The 22,010-nt window shown below is 39.4% G+C and overlaps 1 protein-coding gene across 1 annotated transcript in view; it reads left to right on the forward strand.

The window, feature by feature from the left end:
• The first annotated feature begins 2,260 nt into the window (after positions 1-2,260).
• Positions 2,261-22,010, forward strand: part of pdm3 (pou domain motif 3) — a 73,297-nt gene continuing 53,547 nt past the window's right edge. Inside the window, exon 1 of the mRNA XM_017149260.3 lies at positions 2,261-2,811. The gene's annotated coding sequence lies outside the window, so the exon portion shown is untranslated. The remainder of the gene's footprint in view (positions 2,812-22,010) is intronic.

The following is a 22,010-nucleotide window of genomic DNA, read 5'->3' on the forward strand; positions in this document are numbered from 1 at the left end:
CGGGGGCGGGTGATTGCGGCGGGGGCTTGTCTACTGACTTGACTGTAACCTCATTGACCAGAAAAATGCAAGCGGCAACAGCAACAAGCGCAGACAACAAAACATCAAATGTGAATTAGTGCAAAGGTAGCCAAGGAGCACAGACACACAGAGAAAAATAATAATAGTACATTATCTATTCTATTCTACAATTGTTGTATTATAATTAACAAAGTTTACAAAAATGTTGTAAAATTTCTTATTGTTTTTGCCAAATCACATTATTTAATCAAAGACAACATTTTTTTTTGAAAATAAGAATGTAAGTTTATCAATTTTTTATATTTTAGAATATTTTTATATTAAAGTATCTGCATTAAAAATAAAGAAAAATAAAAATTTAAAAAAGAGTTTCGATTAGAACATATTAAAATTAGCATTATAACATTATATTACATTAAAAAATATATCGTTAACATGAAAATTGTGAGAAATTTATGTGAATGCAAAATGAATTTTACAAGCTTTAAGAAATTAAATTTGTTTGTTTTAATATTTCATTAATGAAATTCCAATTTGATGGTGAATTAATTCCATTTTGTTGAGTGGAGAAGAAAGAGAGCTGAAGAAGGAGCAGAAGACGTGACAGGAGGGGAAGGACGAGGAAGTGGGTGGAAGAGTGGGAGGAAGAGTGGGCAGAACAAGGCAAAACGTTTCCATATTTATTGGCACTTTTCGGTTTTCTGGAAGCGGTCGGAACAGTTGCGAAAGGGGTCGGCGGGGTGGGGTTCACTGGACCCGGCACACGTCAGATTGTGGGTGGGAGGGAGAGAGCGAGGAGAGTTAGAGTTTGAGCGAGGGAGTTCAGGGTTTCGAGTGAGGTTTCGACCGACGAGCTGAGTGACTGAAGCTTTTGGCATTGGCTTTGCCCTGCGGATCGAAACTTAAATTATTAATTTGCAGCAATAGTTGTCGGGGGTGTAGAGGTGGTGCAGTTTTGGACAAACTGACAAATGGGGTAAACACCCCAAAAATAAAACAATAAAGTGGTGTTACTCCATCATTAGAATCATTCGATTACAGAATACGAATGTTCAAATTAAAAAAATTAAATTTTTAAAATTGTATCATACTAGAACTTATTATACTAGAATTAGCTGCTTAATAGGTGTTGTGTTATAAATGTGATGGTATAATTGATCAATCCATGGGTGGAGAAACGTAACTATTTTATTGGTCAAATTCACCAATGAATGTTTTGTGTGCAGAGAACAGCATGGCATCAATACCCTGGCATAGCTAACTTTATTTTATTTTTAACTAAAAAAGTTTTTAAAATGTTTGGAAATTTATTGATTAAAAAAAATGATTTTGCTAAATATATTTGCAAGTACAAGTTTCTTAGAAAAATACACAGACAATCATTTTATGCAAATATTCTGTCATTCAAAAAGATAAATAGTAATTTTATTAAATATTTGAAATAATAAAAGTTTTAAATAAATTACTCATCCGCCATGTAGGTTTAGTGTCTTAATTAGTTGGCAGCTTCGTGCCCCCAAATCTGAAGATTCTCTTGAATCTTTGAGAACACTCATACAGGGATAGAACGCATAGTGCAGCCACTTTCGTGCAGTGTAAAATGTGCAATGTTTCCTGTAATAAATGCTCAAAATGCGCTCACAAAAAGCGCTCACACTGCACTAGCCCCACACCACCCCTCCCACCCACTAACTACCTCTCTCTCTTGCGCTCTCCCTCTCATTCGGCGTCGTTAAATGCTCGCCTTTCGTCAAGTGTGCAACTTCTCCTCCTGCCTCAGAACAACAGTTATAAGCTCTGCCCACGCCGGCGTCTCAGTCGACGTCGACGGCGGGCAGCAGCGCCGCTCATTTGTGCGCTTAATGACGTCATTATTTTTATTTTAACAGCGCCAAGCAAATTGCATATACTGTTGCTGCTCCTGCGCAGTCGGCGCTCGGTCGGCGTCGCTGCAGCGTCGTTGGGGGAGGAGGGGTGGTTTGCCAGATGGGAGAGTGAGTAAGAGAGAGAAAAAGAGAGGGAGCGAGAGCGAGGGAGAGAGAGAGCGCGCTCTAAGGCCCTCTTGCTCGCTCCTGCTGAGCTGGGGCCGCGGCTTCGGGTTCTTCGCCTTCGTTTTGTTTGCTCGTGTTTGCCGCAGCCGCTGTTGTTGCTGCTGTTGCTGTTGTTGCCGCTGCTCCTTTGCTACTTATGCTGATGATTGCGATTGCTGGGGGTCCAAAGCGCCGCTCGTGCGCCACACGTTCATTCAGTCGACGGACGACTCTGCGCCTGAACGTACGACGGCTGATCTGAACCGGAATCGAGCGGCCATAATACATGTCTTGGACGCCACTCGACTCGTGCAACAAACAAACAAACAAAAAGAAAAACAAAGTGCAACACACACAACACCAAGCAAATAAACTTCGGCGTGTGCCCACGATTCGTCATTAACACAGCTGCCACTGCAACTTTTGAACGATATATTGTATATCCCACAGTTCCCCGCGATTTTCAATTCAGTTTCGAAAGAAGATCCGAAAGTTCGGAATTTTTGGCGCGTTGCGATCGTTACTTCTGAAGTTCCAAGTGCGTGGGTGATAACCATCTATCAGATACTCCTTGTTACTCATACAAACTCATGAATACTTTGAATACAGTGCAAGTTTGTGATAAGAATTTTTAAGATATCACATAAAAACCAAACGACCAATAAGAAAGTGATTGAAAAACAGGATTCAAGAAAATCAGCTCATCAGAGTGCAAGATCATCGTCGATATTGGCAGCTGTTTGAGAAACTCTATATTACGGTAAATAATCTTAAGTATTTTTAGTAATCTCTTCCCAACATTAGGCACTCGTTAAGAAATCCAAGTACTAATTTTTTGGAATTTATAGCATACTTATTTTCGCCATTTTTATTGCCAGAAAACGTAAAAATGTAATACTATCTTAATCAAATAGCAATAGTCATCATCCAAGTCCTCTTATTGGCACTAAAGAAAATAAATTAACGATCAATGAGATATATTATCAATTCCCAAACTTCTTTTTTGGCATAAAATATGTTTAATTTGTGTTTAAATATTAGGATTTCTTTCATGTTTAGTTTATAGTTGTGTTCTTAACACTTAAAACTTATTACAACAGCTTGAGTTATGTAGAATTTGTTATATGTTATAGTTCCAAAAATCAGGGTGTGCCAAATGTGCCAATGCAAATGTAATTATGGGAAACTAAGAACCAAAGTTAAATTTCCACCAAACCCCCCAATTGATGCAATCTAATGAGTTGTGTAATAAAAAAAACGTTTTAGTGAAGAGCTCATCAAGAAATAAGAAAAATCAAACCTTTTAAGCTTCTCACGCACTTCAATCAATTGAATATTGTGCGAAACAGCCAAATGCAATTTTTATGTAAATCTCAACCCTGACATGGTAAAATGCAAAAGCCAATAAATTGATGCGATTTCGCTGCAGGCGGTTAATAACTTTAATTAACGTTAATTTTATCAACATCAGCATTATCGTCGGCATGAGCATGGGCATGTGCATGAGCAAATTGTGCGAGCGACTCAAAAATAGTTGCGACGTTCTAATAATAAAACCAAATATAATAAATAGCCATAAACAAACTAATAATACGGCACGACGGCAGTGGACAGTGGCAATTTGTAACAATGAGGCTCATCAAACGATCGCTAAAACGAAATCAGAATGAAACTCTACACATAAATAGTTTAATGTGCTAAGCCTTGCGACTGCTGCCACCCCACGAAAAATTACTAAAACGTATTACAATTGACTCGCCGGTGGCTCAGTGTCATTTTTGCAAAAATAATCTAAACGTATCTATGAGATACAATAAACAGCAGCGCACAATTCGCACTAACAACAGCGCCAGCGGGCGTAACAACAATTGTAATAATCAGTTTCATTTCAAAGCCGGACCAACCTGCGCGATACATTTTTCCCAGTGCCCAAGCTCTACTTGGAAGCCCCTCCACCTGCCCCTCCACCGAATCCCGATCCCAGCGATCCAGCGATTCCAACGATTCCACCGATCCCACCACCCCTGCATCTGCATCCAAATCCCAGCAACCTATCTATATCTATGCAGTGCATTGTTAGCGTGGCTCGCTCATTTAATTAAATATAATTAGCTGCATTAATTGCAAATTAATACAGAATTTAGTCTCTTTGTTGCCTGTTTCATTGTCGTTGCCAAGCAGAGTTAGCTATTTCCCTGCTCCCAACTCGTTATACACGCCTCGTTATCGCCGGCAATTATTTAGCGAGAATTAACTGGGCTCTGAGGCCCAGGCCCACACAGATGTAATGGCCAAACTCTGAAATGACATTCAGGGGGTGCATATCGCGACTTAATGAGCTACATTTAAGTTTAAGATTTTCCAAGTGCCCGAAGGCGTTTTATTTTATTATAAAATTGCCATATACAAAATTAGATTTTAATACAATTTTTATTTAATAAGATATTAAATTTCCATTTGTTTAAGCTTACTGGAATAATAATAAAGTTACATAACAGAACACTTTTCAAAACTTTATTTTTATCAATTTTGATTAGCAAATGTTTATTTTACAATTTAAAAAAAAGCCGTCGGCATTTATAGACTAGCTTCAATGAGGTTTATAATATTTCCCTGAAAGTATAGGTTAATACCACTTATTTTGGTTCATTATACCCGTTACTCGTAGAGTAAAAGGGTATACTAGATTCGTGCAAAAGTATGTAACAGCTAGAAGGAAGCGTTTCCGACCCCATAAAGTATATATATTCTTGATCAGGGTCACTAGCCGAGTCGATCTAGCCATGTCCGTCTGTCCGTCTGTCCGTCTGTCCGTCTGTATGAACGCTGAGATCTCAGAAACTACAAAAGCTAGAAGGTTGAGATTTCCCACACATATTCTTTGGCTTCCTACGCAGCGCAAGTTTATTTTAGCCGAGCGCCACGCCTCCTCTAACGCCCACAATCGCCCACTACCGATTTTAAAATGGGTCCTGCGCCCACATCTTTAAAGATTTCCGAGAAGTATAAATGCAATTTTGTTGTGTATATTTATACCTATCGAAATGTAGAAGACATTTTTCAAATCGGACCATTCATTAAAAAGTTATACGATTTATAAATTGTCAACATATATCTATCTCCCTCGCACTCCCTTTAGCTGAGTTACGATTATTAGTCGGGACACCAACCCGACACAGCGTTCGCACTCCCTTTAGAGGAGTGACGGGTATTAGATAGTCGGGACACCAACCCGACTATAGCGTTCTCTCTTGTTTTTATTTTACAATTGCGGTTTCCTTTGATTGTGAAATTAATTTACCTCATTAAATTGACTAAAGGATTTTTACTATGTTGAGTGGCATCTTTAGCAAATCAGAGAAATCCATTAAATGCGCGTGTCTGTTGGCCAAATGCATTGCGACAACTTTTAATGCACAAATAGCTGTGAAAAAGAAAATCAACGACGACGGAAAAATGATTAGATATTAAATTATAAATTAAATGTTGTTGCTGTAGTCGCTGTTTCTTTTTTTTATGACAAACGGATGACGAACGCATAAAAATGCAGCGGCACAAGAAGCGGAAAAACAACAAAACGACTGCAGAAAAATCAACAAGGAGGCAACAGACACACACCACACACACTCATTAAAAATAACCAAAAGCCAGCAGAGAATTGCAATTTCCCCCCGAAACAACCCACCTTTCATGAAAAAAAAAAAATTTAAAAAATATTCCCCAACGATCGCGTCACGTTGTCACTTTACGTAGGCAAATCGTAAAAATGAAAGAAAGAAAATCCGCAAAGCAAAACGCTTAATTATGCGCCGTGTATTTTCGACAGCTGCCTCGGCCACGCCCCCCGGTGGGCGGCCTTTTTAATTAAGCATAATTAAAGTAATAATTATGCCCCGCAAAGGCATTGAAGTTCGGGCAAATGAGGCGGGGACTGGCGTCTTGAAAGGATTTCTCTTCTGTTTTTGATGTGTGGCCAATTTGCAAACTTGTGCAAACATAAAATGCTATTTTATTGCCCTAATACTGGCAGGGTGGCGAAAATGCAGGAAGTGTGTTCCTCCGAATGCAAAAGGCAATCGAAAATGCATTGCCCAACCATCCAGAAGGCGAATCAAAGGAAAGTACGTATTTCTGATATTTCAAAATCAGTTGACCTCTTCTGAACAAATAAGATTATATTATACTAGCCATTTTAGAAATGTATAGGTTAAAGAAATGAAGAAATATCATCACTAAAAACTAGTTAATATAATTATTATTATTGTACATCTTCTCCAAAAAGATTATTTTTAAGATACATCGCATCATCAATTGTAGGATACTTAAATTATCCCCAATTATTTCTTCTGAGTGTTTCCATTTGGAGATGATCTTGTGAGGATTGGCTCACTTTTCGCTGAGCCACCAAAATAAGATATTGCATGCCGCACATGCCACAAAGCCTACACAAAAAGCGAAAAACACGCACACATGCCGCTCATTTAATAATGAACAATAATGAAGAGTAATAATAATCATCAGCAAAACGTGCAGGAGAGTGTCCAAGTGCCGCATTATATACATATATACACTCGCATATATGGAGGCTACGAAATTTTATCAACGAACGCGCATCATTTCAATTAAGAAAATGTCACAAGTGTCCAAGCAGCAAAGCGGCAGCAGCCTAAAACACGCCAAATGCGGAAAGTCGGGGGATCTCCGCACTTTCATTTCGCCATTTCGAAGGCCCCCTCCCAACTTCCCGCCTATATGGGCTGGCCCCCTCTTTAATGGCTTATTTTTTGGAGCATTTCTTGTAATTAATGCGAATTGTCACACGCTAGAACTGAAATAATGTCAACTGCCTTCGATTCGCCTTCTAATTCATTACATTTATCGTTTGTTGCCCGTTTCCTTCTCTTAATTAGCAATTAAACAATTTATGCTTTTGCGTGAACAATGAGAAACTAAGTGAAATAAGCCGAATTTTTGTAGTCCAAAAACATGAAACTATAATTAATTTCATTCCATAAAGTATTTTGCTCAATTAGCTATTAAAAATACTACTTTACCGCGCTGGCATTGCGTGTATCGGAAGATGGAAATGAAGTGCTGAGAAACAAAATTCGGGGTTGTTCCGTGGGTCCAATCATGCTTGATGGATTGATTGTCAAAGATGCCAGATAAACGATAGGAGTAATGTAAGTCTGACGTGCTTGGGTAATTATGCCGATAGACAAATTCTATTTGGCAGCATAATCATTCCTAAGGGTTAAGGAATGAAATTTGTTTAAATTCAAAGGTTCTCTCAGCTGATCATGCACCAATTGCATTAGCATTTTTTGTTATTTCCTTCGCGTGTCGAAAATACTTGGAATCATTTATTTTTTTTTTATCACATTTGATTTACTATGGTGATATATCCTTGAAGTCTTTAATAATTAAATAATAAAATAAATCTATTTTATCTCCACCAAAACAAAACTTGATCATAAACAATGATATAATGTGGTATAAGTTTTGACTTGATATATAGAGATAGAGAGAAATTATTCTATTTATTATTAATTTCACCAGTATTGCATGGTAAGAACAATAAGCGTGCATAACGATTTGATCCAGGCGTGATTTTTTTTGTGTGTATGTATTTTATTATTTTCCCATTCTTTACATTCTGTGATATTTTTAATGTCACATTATCTCAGATATGTTTTGATATAAATCGCAACTTAATATCCAATTAAATTTTAGTTGCATCAATCGTTGGCAGGTTAGTTAGTCAAGTTTATCATAATCTGCAAAACGGCGATCGTTCCTTTTCATTCGTGGATCACACACAGATAAGGAATTTCGGTCTTAATTTCCACAAATTTCATTTCTCGTTTTAGTGTTTTTCGTTAAATTATTGTTAATTAAATGCAATTAAAAATTTCTCTCCAAGCGTCCCGCCAAACGTCCCTCTGGGTATTTGAGCAGTCAGATCGTACTTAATGAGACGCGACACAGTTGCACAGATGTTCCACAAAACCAGCTAATTGCGCAATTAACTCGACAGAGCGAGCGGGGAGTGCGGGAATAGGGAGTGACGAGCGAAGGGGCATGCCACATGTTGCACGGAGCTGCTGTAAATTTGTTGTATTAAGTGTAGAAAATCTCGAGCACTTAATTCACGCTTTGTTGAAGGTGTTGAAAGGCGGTCGACTGAATCCTGGATCCCGCATAAAGAATCCAGCATCCAGCAGCCAGAACCCACCCAAGAACCCGGGGGTACTTACCAGCTAAGTTAAACCAAATGCGAAAACCGCAAAAAAGGAACTCCCACACGAACCCACGTAATGTGTGTGCTGGGTCCTTTTTTTTGCTTCGCTACCATATACTGTTTTCTTTTTTTTTTTTTGCTCATTTGACTTTGGCCCGGCTAAACATGCTGCTTATCCTTCGGCCAGGACCCGGACGAAAAGAAAAATGTTAATTACCCTTTGTGTTTAAATAGACCCCGCTCACACACTCGGCCATCCTGCATCCTTGTCCAAGGGTCAGCCGTGGACCTTTGTGTTATTTGAGGCAATTAAAATTATTATTTTAATGTCAACACTTTTTTTGCAGCGCTTTTTGGTTTGGTTTTCGGCCAGGATAATGCATGTAAAACGACTAACGCCTCCCGGAGAAAATCCGTTAAATGTTTCCCAAGACTTCCCTGAGTTTGGGGTACGTCTCCATTTGCCGTCGGCACTTGGCTGCGACTTTTGAAACTTTGCTTTGGTTTTCGTTTTGTTTGGTTTTATCCACACTTTTTTCCGTACTTTCGGTTTTTGGGTTGGGCTTTGCCGGGGCTGTTTTTCCATGGGGTGGATTTTACGCCCCAGCCCTGGTTTACCAGGCGTTGAGGAATTCCGTATAAGTGTTTTTACGGTATTTGTTGGCTCAAGCATTTTACTGGGGGTTAGGTCAGTGCCCGCACCATTTCCTCCCCATAGCTATTGGCATAGCTTCTTTCCATCCCATCCCCATCTCAGTACTCCTTTCCCGTTTAGCCTCGTTTTGAGAAATGTTTTTCGGTTGCCTTTAGGCTTGTGGCTTTTCTCTTTGGGGGCGTTTTTTGGGGGGTTCTTGTGCCCGGGTGGCATTTGAGATAAGCAGGTGTTATATTTTTATGGCTAAAGTGGCTAAGGAGTTTGCGGAGAGAAGATGGCAAGGAATCATGCTCTGGTGTAGGTGTTGGCAGCAGAGGTGTGATAAGACCTTTGGAGCCAAGAGTCGGTTTAGTTGCTAATGAGATGATTCATTGGCAAATGAATGACCTTAGTTAGAAGATTAAAATTATTAAAGGATTTATTAAAAGAACCATACCTACTAATAATAACAAAAAGCTGTCAAATTATTAAGGTTAACTAATAAGTAAAAGATTTATTTAGAAAGAGTCTGCAAATTACTAAGGGTTTTTTTTTAAGTATTTGTCGGTAAAGAAGAAGTACCTTTGATCTTATTCTTAAGAAATATTGTATTATACACAATTATTAAAAATAAATCTCTTGGAAACGGATTTAATATTAAAACAAAAAACTTAGCTTTAAGATGACCCAAGTTGTAAACAACCCTTCTTTTTAATTCAGGTACATGTGAAAGATAAATAAATCATTAAAACATGACATTAATTTAAAAAAAATCACATTTTTATTAGTAGGCATCAACCAACTCCTATTTATAAAAAAATATTTTATTGCAATTTTTTTCGAAACAATAAAATCGGAAAATATTTTTGCCCGTATCCTTAATCAAAGCCTGCGTATTTATCCATAGATTTCCAGCCACATTGCCTCCACTACGCTCAAAGCAACCACAAGCAGTTTGCTCGGTTAGCCAGAGCAGCTGTTTTGGGGTCGAGTCCCATCCACTCCTCCGCCTTCGGTGACCCCGGCCCGATTAACTACGTAAACAGCAGCAGCAGCCGCCTTAATTGTTTCGCACTTAATCAAAACGAGCAGCGGACTGGCCCAAACCGAGACTATCAAAGGCAGCTCCCCAGCCGTCGGTTTGAGCCAAAGGCAGCACAAAAGCCAAAGCAGATACTGAGCTGAAAGGCAAAAAATTGAAAACTAAAGAGCAACTTGGGGCGCACGCCGGTCTCCAGTCTCCAGTCCTGGAAAAGGGACGGACGTGGGACAACCTACAACCTACAACCTACAAGCGACAACGACAACCGACAACGACGACATCAACACCCGGGCACTGTGAAAAGAAAAACGTTTTATGAGCTCATTCACAAAAAGGGCCAAAGCACTCACACACACAGTCGCACATAGAAAAAGGAAGTTTTCTGAGGATGACGACAGAAGCAACCTGTTGAACCCCCTCATCCATTCAGTCACTCCCCATTTTTCCCCATCCTCGGTACAAGTGTGCCACAGTTTATTTCTTTTTTTCAGCTGGGTCGTGTGCCAAAATTATATGTTAAAACATCGGCATGAGGAGTGCTGATTTCTTCAACTTGTTCGTGCTTTATTTTCCGAAAAGATTTGCCACTGTTGGGAAGGATTGCTGAAAAAATTGGTTTTCTTTTTTATAGAGTTGTTTTTAACTCTGGTACTTCCTTTCAGTTCTGTGCTGTTTGGGTGTAATTGTTTCTTTTGGTGGGTGTTTCTACTAGAGAAGACTAATTGGGGGTGGTTGTTACGAAATAAATGTATTTTTTGTTTGTTTGTGAGTATCTTGAGTGTTTGCTAAGTGCACTTGACTCGTTCTCTGGAAATCAGTTGTTAAATTCTATTTATTGGTAATATTATACATTTCTTATTAACAATATTATTGTTTATATATATTTTAAAATTATAGACTAAATTGTCTTACATTTCTTACACAGAACATAAAGTTTGTATTAATTTATCGTAACATAATAACCAAATTTATATCATATATTATTTGGAATCTTTTTCATATTTAAGGCCCTTTATATTCTTTCATATTTTAATAAATTCAATTGGTTCCAAATGCCTCTATATCACATTCTTTAGTTTTAGTCTAAAAACTCCCCATCTCAGTCAAGAGACTTTATCGCCCCATCACTTTACTCCCAAGTGCAATCACTTGCTCAAATCTGTTTGACTTCATCTGCCCGATTTTCCCCACCACCACCACACCACACCACCACTACCACTACCACTGCCAACAACAACAGCACAATCTCTTGTGGGCGGGGGTTTTCTGGGGGGCTTTTCTCGCCGAGCTTTTTTCCGACGCGCACGCTCCGCCGTTGGTCATGTGGCGATGTTTTCCGACTGCTGAGCGCCTGCTGCTCTTAGCCAAAGTGAAGGCGCCGGCCGATTGTGTCGCTTTGGCTGTGTTTGCGGTTGTCACAGCTGCCGCCTGTTGCGCCGCCCGTTTGGGCCAAGTTTCGTTTTCTCTGCCATGGCCAAGACGCTAAGCAGAGGCTCTTACAACTTCATAAGTTGGCAGCAATGTCACGGTGCTTTTTACGCGCATCACTCGCTCCGATATACTTGTGCTTATATATTCGACGAGTGACGTCGGCCTTTGTCTGCTGGGCCTCTGTTAGTCCGCCGACTTGATTTTCTCTCTCTCCGCAGGTGTGCGTGTGTTTGCCAGTGTTTGTTTATTTGTCTGGCCCACAATCTGGCTGGGAAACAAAGCAAAAAAATAAAAAACACCCCGTTCTTTAACTTCTGGCAGCGAGATTGCGGGTCTTCGGAACAGGAATAAGTTATCTAAATGAGTCTCGGCTTTATTGCTGGCAATTATGGACCTGGCCAACGCTGCGTATGTGTAATTGCCCTGCGATTGCAGCCAATCCGAAGCGTTTCGACCGACTTTTCATTACCGGCATCAACACTTGCATATGCAATTTAGCATAATTCCAAATGCACGACCCAGTCCATAAAGCAGCGGCGAACTGGAGCTGGTATAATTAATAAACGGCAACAGCGAGCGAATGCAACAATACCACAGCGACTATGGCAACTTTGGCATGTAAAAAGCGTCAAACAAAACTGATTTCTATTGGCAAAGGAATGCCAACTGCGATATTTGCCTCTCTCTCTCCCTCGGCCTGCCGTCTCTTTCCATTGGGGCTCTACGTCTACTCGTATATCCATGTCTTGACTGCAATTTATGAGCCTAAATGAGCGCAAATTTCAGTGTATATAGGCGCACTTTGCATGTGTGTCGTGTGTGAGCGATTTTGGCGCTCAATTGGCAATAATTTCTGATCAATTTTCCATTGACTGACAAAAACAGAGCAGCAGAGACAGATAGAAAGACGAGACGGACGGTTTTGCGTCGGGGACATGTGTCAGATAGGAATTTTCTGGATTGTCCCGATAGATAAGGGACTAAATTGTACAGTTTGAAAACGGTTTAGGAGAAGAAAATACTAAGATACTAATACTTATTGATCTGCAAATTAGTTTTATCTTTAAGCTATAAAAAAAGATTAAAAATTTAACTTTAGTATTATTATTTTTTTATTTGTAATTTTATTTATTATATTTTTCCTTCATTTAGTTTTACATTCCGAGCAGGTATTTATCTATCGTAATTTATTACCCTCTGATACTTTCCCAATCCATGTTGGCGAGCTGAAATCAAATATTTTACGAGGGCATTTTCTCTTGGCAGGGATTAATCAAAGAGTCTATAAATTTGGAGAACCAAATAAACAAGGTCTGCAGTTTTTGTGTCTCTCCACAGCCCTCATGCCACTTCACTTAATTACCCCTTTGGCCTGCTTGGCTGGGCTCGTATTTTATTTACAATAATTAAATCTGTCAAACTCAAAAATGTCTTTCGACAAAAGCCGCCAGTTGCAACAGTAATGGAAATATTCCGACAGCTCAGCGGAGTTTTTCATGTTGTTGCTATCGAGTTCTCTGTGATTTCTGATTTCAGAGTCCACACTGCATGGAATGTTGTTGCTGTTAATTGGCTAAATTATTTTTACTGATTATTAATAAATATGTATTGTGTTGTCGTAGTTGATTAATTGGCATTATGGCCAAGCCGGGGGCATAATTGAGGAGCAAAGTAAGTCTTGATTGCGTCACTTATGACGCCTCATTTAATTGAAGACACTGGAGGAGAACTAGAGGCATACTTTGCAGTTGGCTCCTCCCGTTTCCAAGAAATCACCACCAGCAGCAAAACAATAGCAGAACGTTGTACAAAAATTAACACATTTAAATTACTTTCATTAAAGATTGATTAATATGGCCCTGATTGGTTATTTCTCTTTATTTTCTTCCTCTCCTCGGCTCATTGTCGTCATAGTCCCCTTGCCCGCCTCAATTATTGTCACATAAATTGAACATTTACTGGCCGTTTTTCACTGATTTCTGATTTTATTAATTTACGTATTCGTTCCGTTTGTGTTTCCATATTGATTTCCAATCATAGAATGCCTCTCAACAATTCGTTTTCAATGAGCCGTAATTTAGACTCATTTAAATAAATATACTTTTGTTGATTGGTCTTTTGCGATATTACGCTATCGTCGACGGCAATTGCGATAGCGAGTTCAATGCAAAGATATTTAACCTTTTAATAAGCTGGTCGGCAGACAAAGCTTGACGTTAGATAATCAAGCACTTAAAATATAATTATCGAAAGCGGGTACAGTTGGCACACATTTGACTATTAAACCCGCTGTATTTTCTTGATTAGAAATATAATGTAATTACATAACTTTTTAACTTAATTATTTTAAATAATATTTTGTTAATTTATATGGTTTAAAAAATTTGAAAATATTAAATTAGAAAAAGAATAAATTATTTTATTAATTTTCATTAGAAATAAGTTATACTATAATATTATATGTCAAGCTAATGTTTTAGGTACTCAGTCTAAAATGAAAAGATCGACCTATTTATTCGGTATTATAGATCCAAGATCCAGCTAGAAAGTGTCTGCTGGAGAGTGAGGTACAGTTGGGCCGGACCCACTTAGTTGATCTCATGCATTTATGCATCAGTTGGGGCCGTCACGCACTTAATGAGCCTCCGAGATTGAGTCGGCGACTGACGGCAACAAATTGACGCGTTTAATAATATTTTACAATGTGTGTTTTCAGCCGCTAATTTCTTGCAGGCGTTATTGTGCGCACTTTCAAAATGTTGCATGGTGCGCCCCTTGGGGGCCTCATTTGAAGCCCGACAGCGTTGCCATATCGCCGCTGCAGTTGCAGTTGCAATTTCCATTGCAGTCGCTGTTGCTGTTGTGTTGCTGTTGTCGGTGTCGTGTTGCCGTCGTCGCCGTCGCGTAATTTACATTAATTGGCACACGGCGTCGTACATATAAATTTTTGCGCGCTTAAACTTTAATTTCATGCGTGCCATTTGATTTTTGTTGCCACTCTGGGCACAAATTATAGGCAAGTGTGACGGGGCTGGATCCTGATCGTGCCCGTATTTTTGTGTCTGCTCAGCGGCAAGTGCTGGGCGTTGTTTCGCAGTGGGTTTCTGCCGAATGCCGCAAGGCCCAATGGAGTGGCTTAAAATTTACGCAGATTTGCGGGCATCTAGTTACGGGCCTTTGCATAATGGAAAGGTGTCTGCGAATGCAGAGACAATCACCTGATGGGTTGCCGTTTACCTGGATTAACGCCGCCCAATAGAAGGTTGTGCAGCAGGCCAAGCAAAAATAGCACACATAAAATCAGCAATTTTAAATGATACATTAGAGGATTATTCAAATATGTTTTATTCACGTTAAATTAGTAAAACTTACGATATTAGAATACGTTTAAGAAAAACTTAAAAAATATGTACAACGCCCATTATCGCAACTATTATTGTAGAATAATTTTCCCTTTTTTTATATATTTTAATAGTTTCTTTTGAGAATGAGTTAGAAATCTAAATATAAAAATGAAAAAAAAAATATTAATGTGTATGTATCTACCTAAACCGAACTCCTATAGTTTTCGGTTACGCACTAGTGGGAATTTTAAAATTGTTATCGTTTTTTTTTTTCAAATATTGTTTAAAGGCAATTTTTCGCAATTTCCCTGTGGAAAATTTTACTTCGCCATAAAAAGTCAATTATTGCTGCGTATAAATTCTTCCTCTTGCATCCCACTTGCTCTGGCGCTAATGCTTCTTCTTGTTCTTCTTCCATTAATTAACATACTTTCACACAATTTCTTTCTAGCAACAATTTTTCGTTGACGTCAATTTCGCTCATCGTTAGTTATTATTGTTGTGCTCATTTCGCCATATCATCAGGTCAAATCTCAATTAGCAAATATAACGATTGTTGCTTTCTTCTCTCTCCCTCTTTCACATAACCAACAATTAACAAATATTAATGGAAATTTATTTCAATTGAAATCAAAAATTTCACTTCCAAACGGCCATGGCTGAAATATCTATAAGCGTTAGTTTTGAATATAGACTACAGCTAATAAGTACAGTCCTTATCGTAGTTGAACGCGGCCATTATCCAGTCATTGGCTCCTCAAATGACTTTCCCCTTAACTCAAGTTAATTAAAAAAACCCCCAGCCCCCGCCCTTACTCACACACACTCACAATCAGCTTATAATCAGCTTATATTCTGGCAAATTTATAACCTCGCTTGATTATGAGAGGTTAGCTGTCATAAACAAATGACATGCCATACCATACAAGCGCCATCTAGCGGGCGGTGCGTGCAGCTACGTGGACGGCATATCAAGTGGAATGTTTTTGCAATGAGCAAACTGCAACTTGCAGTAATTATGACCAGGTTGTGGGGGGAGATGGCTGGAACTGCTGGCTCCGGTGGCTCCTAATGGCCTGGCCCATTGTTCGCTGGCGGGGCTTTAAGTAGCTTTTAATAAGCGACCGCGTCAAGCAAATAAATAATTATAATAAATAAATAATAAATAACCGTGCAGTCGGGCTGGCAGGTACAGTCACACATTGTTCCCGTCTCCTTCCGTCTAATTACACTCGCCAAAGGGCACATGCAAAGTGCAGCATTTGATTTGATCCCCCCACTCAACCTCCCTGCGCCCTACTTTATCGGGGGTTAATTAAGTGCTTAAAGACTCAATTTGAATGCAACTTAGTCGATCGACTGCGGGCCATTAGAAGAATTTTCATATTTTGCAGCTCATTATAGAGAGGCATTTTACGGGTATGCAAATGGTAATGGGTCTGTCTATATATCGACGCATTTGTAAGTGTTATCGGTAATCGGGCAATCGCTTTTTATAGCACACTTAAATCCAAGTTAAGTTTGCCCAATTCGATTATACTAAAGTTTACAAAGTTGATAACAAATTGGACTTTACTGGGTAATTATTCAGATTTTAATGTCGCACTTGTAGATAAGCTTATGTAATTTTTAGAGTATAAAGTTGTGATACAATTTTCGGTTTTTTGAAAGTTATGGTAAGGGGTTGCAGTGTGACCATTAAGCTTTGCTTCGAACCTATGAATATAGGCTTTCAGTTTTGTGTGATATTTAATTAAACTCTTTCAAATAAGCCAGTCAATTTAAGTGTCTTACTCCCGCTGTGGTAGGACTGCTACCCGGTTAATCGATTCAAAATTCGATTACCATAACACTTTGGCCCTCGGCCGAAATGAAACACTTTACAACCCCAGATAAGTAGAACCACCCTCGAATGGTCATGTCATGCCGCACGAGGTCCTTTTGACCATGTGCAGTGCAATACCCCGCAGCCAAATTCTAATTATAATCGCGTATCGCATGTGCCAAAGCCCCAATAAACCTTTGTCAAGCGATTCGCTCGCTAAGGTCCCCTCCTAAATTCCGGCTTCGTGTCATTAACGACCCACACCGCCCGACTGTGGTCTTTGCATTAATTTTTGCACTGCCACAGAGCTGCAAATAACAAAAAATGAAAACAGAAAAAATGAAACGGGAAAGCAAGAAATTTCCATAATGAGCACGTACACAATCACTTACCCCGGACACATGCAGTTCGGCAAAAAGGGTTTTCGCTCCTTTCGGGGGTTGCAAAAATTTTATAATTAGTTGTCCGTTGCCCGGCACCAAAATGCAGGTTTCAATCCAATTTTTTTCGTGCTTTTTTTCTACGTTTTACCAAATATTTAGACGTTGATTATGGGCGCTTCACCCCTTGAGTCGAGTCTGCAAATGATTTTGGTGCGTGCTCAATTGGGGAGTTTTCAAACCGAACGCAAACGCGAACGGAACGGAGCCGAAATGAACTGAACTGAACTGAGCCGCCTTCCTCCTGGCACTTCTTTTGTTTTTCGCTAATTTAGCGAAATTATGTTTTGTGCTCTCATGTCTAGATGTCGTGTGCGGTTCGGGGTGCAATCCTGGTGCCCGTTCCCTAACCCGTCCGTAACCCCTAGATTATAGGACTGCAGCACGGTACGGGACATGCAACTCTCGACCCACTCGAGGAGCTCCACGATGAGGGTATTCCGAATTCGCCACCAAGTATGTGGGCTAATAAAATTACTGGCTTACATACAGGCTCTTACAATCGTAAAGGGAAAGTAGTTAAAAATCTCTCCTTTTTTAAATTTTGTTTCAATTTAAGTACCTTTAATAAAGATTTTCGATATTAATTATGTTAAAAAACAGTATCAAAAAAAATTGTATAAGTATTCAGCAGTTTCAAAAAACATATTTACCATCTTAATTGTCTAAAAAAGATTTTCGAGATACATTATTTTAAAAAACAGTATAAAAAAAAATTGTATAAGTATTTAAATCGTGTTTGTTTTAACATAATTTCTAAAAGTTTCAAAATTTTTTTTAATTTTAATACTTTCTTTAGCAGTTTCTTAATTGTCTAAAAAATTACCCACATTTGGTAGCATATAAGAAAGAAAAACCAAAATAGAAACTAAAAAGGAGTTCTAATGGTTTTTCGAAAGGAATTTTGAAAGTCAAAGGATCACTTCACTACACACCGTTGTAAAATAAGGGCTTTCTCAGGGCATTTAAAGTTCTGCATTTGTGAAGCTAGTGCTCCCCCATTATTTCTCATTATTATTTCCTTCTCTAAATGAATTAAAATCGCCAAATGTGGGCGATCAGGGGGAGTCAGCTGTGCAAAACAAAACAGGAAAAAATGCGAATAACTCATTACGCGGCGCATTAAGGACAATGTCTGGGCGAGTGTGTGTGTGAATGTGAGTGTGCAGGAAGGACCCAGGACTCGTGCTATGAGAGGGTTGATTTTTCAGCTTCAGACTGGGCCTGACTTTGACTTCCTTTCCCGCTTTTTTGCCCTTCTCTCCGGGGGCGTTTTGCCTGCACATGTTTATTGTTGCTGCTGCCGTGCTGTTATTGTTGTTATTGTTGTATTGCTGTTGTATTGAGTACGCCTCCGGCGATTGTTGTTGCTGTTATTGGCATCGCCTAGTGCGTGCTCCGCTTGAATCACGCAAATTTCATTATTATTATTATTATTATTTTTTTAATGATTTGAGTGGAAAATGTATGGCGAATGAATGAAGCGGGCTTACGAAAGGCAGTTGGCTGTTGTCCACTGACCGGATTGCAAGTGCCCATTGTTCTCGGCCCTTCAGTAGGAAATGGGAAATGAGTGTTTTTCCAAGCAAAGAGGTTTTTTTCGTTTGGCTTTATGAAAATTAGATCAAAATTTAATCTTAAAACCCTTGGTATATTCCTTAATCTTACATCTTTAGAAGCTCAAAAGCAATAGAAGGGTGGATTTTAATATCTCTAGCTTTACAATTTATTAGTGATCATTTTCTTTTTCCTTCATAATATAATTATTTGAAAAATAATAATATTAATTATTAATTATAATTATTATTTTTATTATTATTAATTATAATTATTTGAAAAATAATAATATTAAACGATTTTTTAGGGCTTTTGTTAAAATTTTTTATGAAAAATGGTAAAATTTTAATTTTTAAAATTTCAAAATTCAAGTATGTGTTTATTAATAACTTTTTAATCATTTTTAAGAATTATTAAAAATCCTTTTTAAATGAACAAGTCTTAGTCCTTCCCGGTTAATTTATCCCATCGTGGAGACTCCCAGTTGAACTCCCTCCAACACCTTGAAAACTTTATGACGCCGACAACTTGAAATTCTCTTCCCTCTTTTTACCCAAACCCTTGGCCTAACCATAATATATCAGCCGGTGTATTTCATGTGTAATCGTGTGTAATTTTTAAGAAAATTGCACGTTCCGCCTTACTTACACCCCCGATAGGAAAAGCAGCAGCAACAACCCCAAAACAATGCAGCCGGGCAAGTTGCAAAACTTTTTATGCTCCCCCTGTGTGTGTGCGTAAATAAATGTTGCATAAATAAGTTCAACTCAATGACTTAATGCCGGCGCATTATTGATTTTACTTTTGCCATGGTAAAAGTTGGCTAAAGCAGCCGAAAACATTCAAACTCCCCCTTCTTATGCTTCTGCGGCCAACACAACCTCCATTCACTTCCTCAAAGGCCGAGGCACTCGAGTTTGTCGTTTGCTATTTAATATGCATTTTGCGCTAATTACAAATCAAAAGAAAAATTTAATAGCCCCAGAGTTGGTCATAAAAATGAAGTTGTCCGCGGGCCGAGGGGAGTTCCGCGGGAAGGGGGCGAAGGCGATCGATGTCCGTTGGCCGGACTCCAGTGCCCGGTTTCTAATCAAAAATTGCTTTGTGCCACATTTGGCTCCTAACTCTAAATGATGGCAAGTGTGCTACAATTTAGTTTGACTATTAATTACAACAAGTTGCTGCAGTGCAGCGGCAGCAGCAACATGTTCTACATGTTTGCAAAGCCGGGCGAAATTATTGATGATTTTATTAATTTGAATATTGCCTACGAATTGCTGTCGAAGACAAAACGCTCGCTTGGCCAAACGACTTATGTCTATGCGATCCGGAGCGATGTGATCCGATGCAGCGTCTCCGCTGCAAGTTTAAATGATAAATTTTTTTGTGCAGCTCGCTTCTTAACCGGCGATAGAAAGTTGCATGGAAATTGCAATTTATAGCCGCAGCAACATGTGGCAGGCGCAGCACAGGCTCGGGCAGCAAGAAAATGAGTATAATTAGACCGGTTTGTAATGCGTTCGCCAGTCTGCAAGTTGGGAGTAGGAGCGATGCGGATGGCATGTTGCTGGCGTGCATTGAAAATGAAGCGGGCTCGATTTGAATTATAGTTGCCAGCATGGCGATAATTAATCGTGCTATTTAGTGTGCTACATGAAATTCTACTAGTTTGCTGGTTATTGATTAGATTTCGAGGCAAGCGGCGATCGCAGGAAGCGACAAAATGTTGCCGTTGTTGCATGTTGCTGCTGCTGCTGCTGCCTCCGTGTAATTTGGCCAGACTTTAATATGCACAAATTGTACTTAATTTGGCTGCACATTTTGTCGCTACAATTTGCTTTCACAACATGTTGCACCGAGCTGCAGCAACTAGAAACCATCAACGCTCCCTTAGATTCCATCTTCGCAGGCTTTCGGATATTTTCTGTTGACGCATACTTGAAATTATTTTGTATGTTGCCGATGTGCACTCTGTTTTTGCTGCTGCTGCCGCTGCTGCTGCTTCTGATATTATGCATTGTTTTTGCTTCTTATGCATATGCCAGATGCCGGAGAAGGGTTGCCCCATCGAGAATGGAATGGGTGACGGCCAGACATTTGCATGCAACGTACAAAATTAATTATTACGCCCTCTCGCCACCCAAAAAAGCCGGCCTTTCCTGGCCAAAATCTACAACACGAGGCTTTGCTCAGGCTCGTACTCGTACTCGGACTCAGGCATTGGCGTTGCATGTCCTGCACACTCCAACTTTCAAGGCACAGTCCTGGCATTCCGCACCCCCTGATCCTGATCCGGCTCCCCTTACTGCCCCCCGCCTCCCACCTTCCCCGCCCGCCTCTTGTGGCTCATTACGGCGATGGCTATGTGGCCGGAAAAGTGCGTTCGTTGACTGCTGCCGGCTGGCCAACGTCGACACAAACAATAAGCACTCGGAAAAATAATTGCACTGCTAATTTAAGTCATTAACAATTCTATAAATATTTTAAATTTTATTTTGAGATTTTTTTAAACATAATATTGGCGTTTTACAGTATTTGTTTCCACCTAAATTGTACTTTAATGCTTTTTGTGTACGTAACTGCCAGATATAAATGCAGAATATTTTTGCTTGACTATGCTTAATATATTTTATTTATTAAATTCTTACTAATATAAAAATATTTTTAAATGCTTACTCTATATTTCACACATTTTGTATTATTTTGTTGTCAAACTTCTTTACAATTTAGCACGATTAAGTAGCACATTTATTCTCAGTGCTGGGGAAACAGCAAACTGAATGTCTGAATCCGAGCTGCAGAAGTTCGAGTCCGACTGCGACTGCGACTCGAGTTCCGAGTTCTGAGTTCCGAGTGCAGTTGCTTGCATTATTACAACTGCAGACACACACATGGCAGGTCCTGCGAGGATGGGTGGGGGAATTGGGTCTCTAAGAGGGTGGAAGGGACAGGCTCCTGAGCCAGCTGTATGCATTATGCATTAAAATCAACGCCCGTTTTGTGTAGACCTGCAGACAATGCAACGAAGGTCCTTTTCCTCCTTTCCCTTTGGATCCTGTTTTTTGGGGCCAAATGTCAAGGCATAGGCATTGATGTTTCCTTTGAGGGCTGGAGTTAGGTAAGCTCTTTAGTGCAAATTGTTGCCCAAATTTAGACGCCTTTGGGTCCGGCTTAGACCCGGAGTTTGCTGCTGCATCCTGAGCCCATAAGAAATGACATTTAGTGGAATCTATTTCAGTTGAGTGACGATTACGAGAGTCCTTTGCCTTTGCCTGTGTGCCTTTCCTCGAAGTGCGTGCATAAAGCTTTCGAAAACTCTCCTTCTCATTACCGTTATCTCTCTCAGATAACTTTCCATGCTTCCCCTGCACTTGAACAACATTTTCGGACATTTTCCACTCCCTCTCCATCTCACCCCTTACTTTTCCTATCGTATTTTCCTTCT

The sequence above is a fragment of the Drosophila takahashii genome, chromosome 2R (genome assembly GCF_030179915.1).
Source record: "Drosophila takahashii strain IR98-3 E-12201 chromosome 2R, DtakHiC1v2, whole genome shotgun sequence".
Classification (NCBI taxonomy): Eukaryota; Metazoa; Arthropoda; class Insecta; order Diptera; family Drosophilidae; genus Drosophila; species Drosophila takahashii.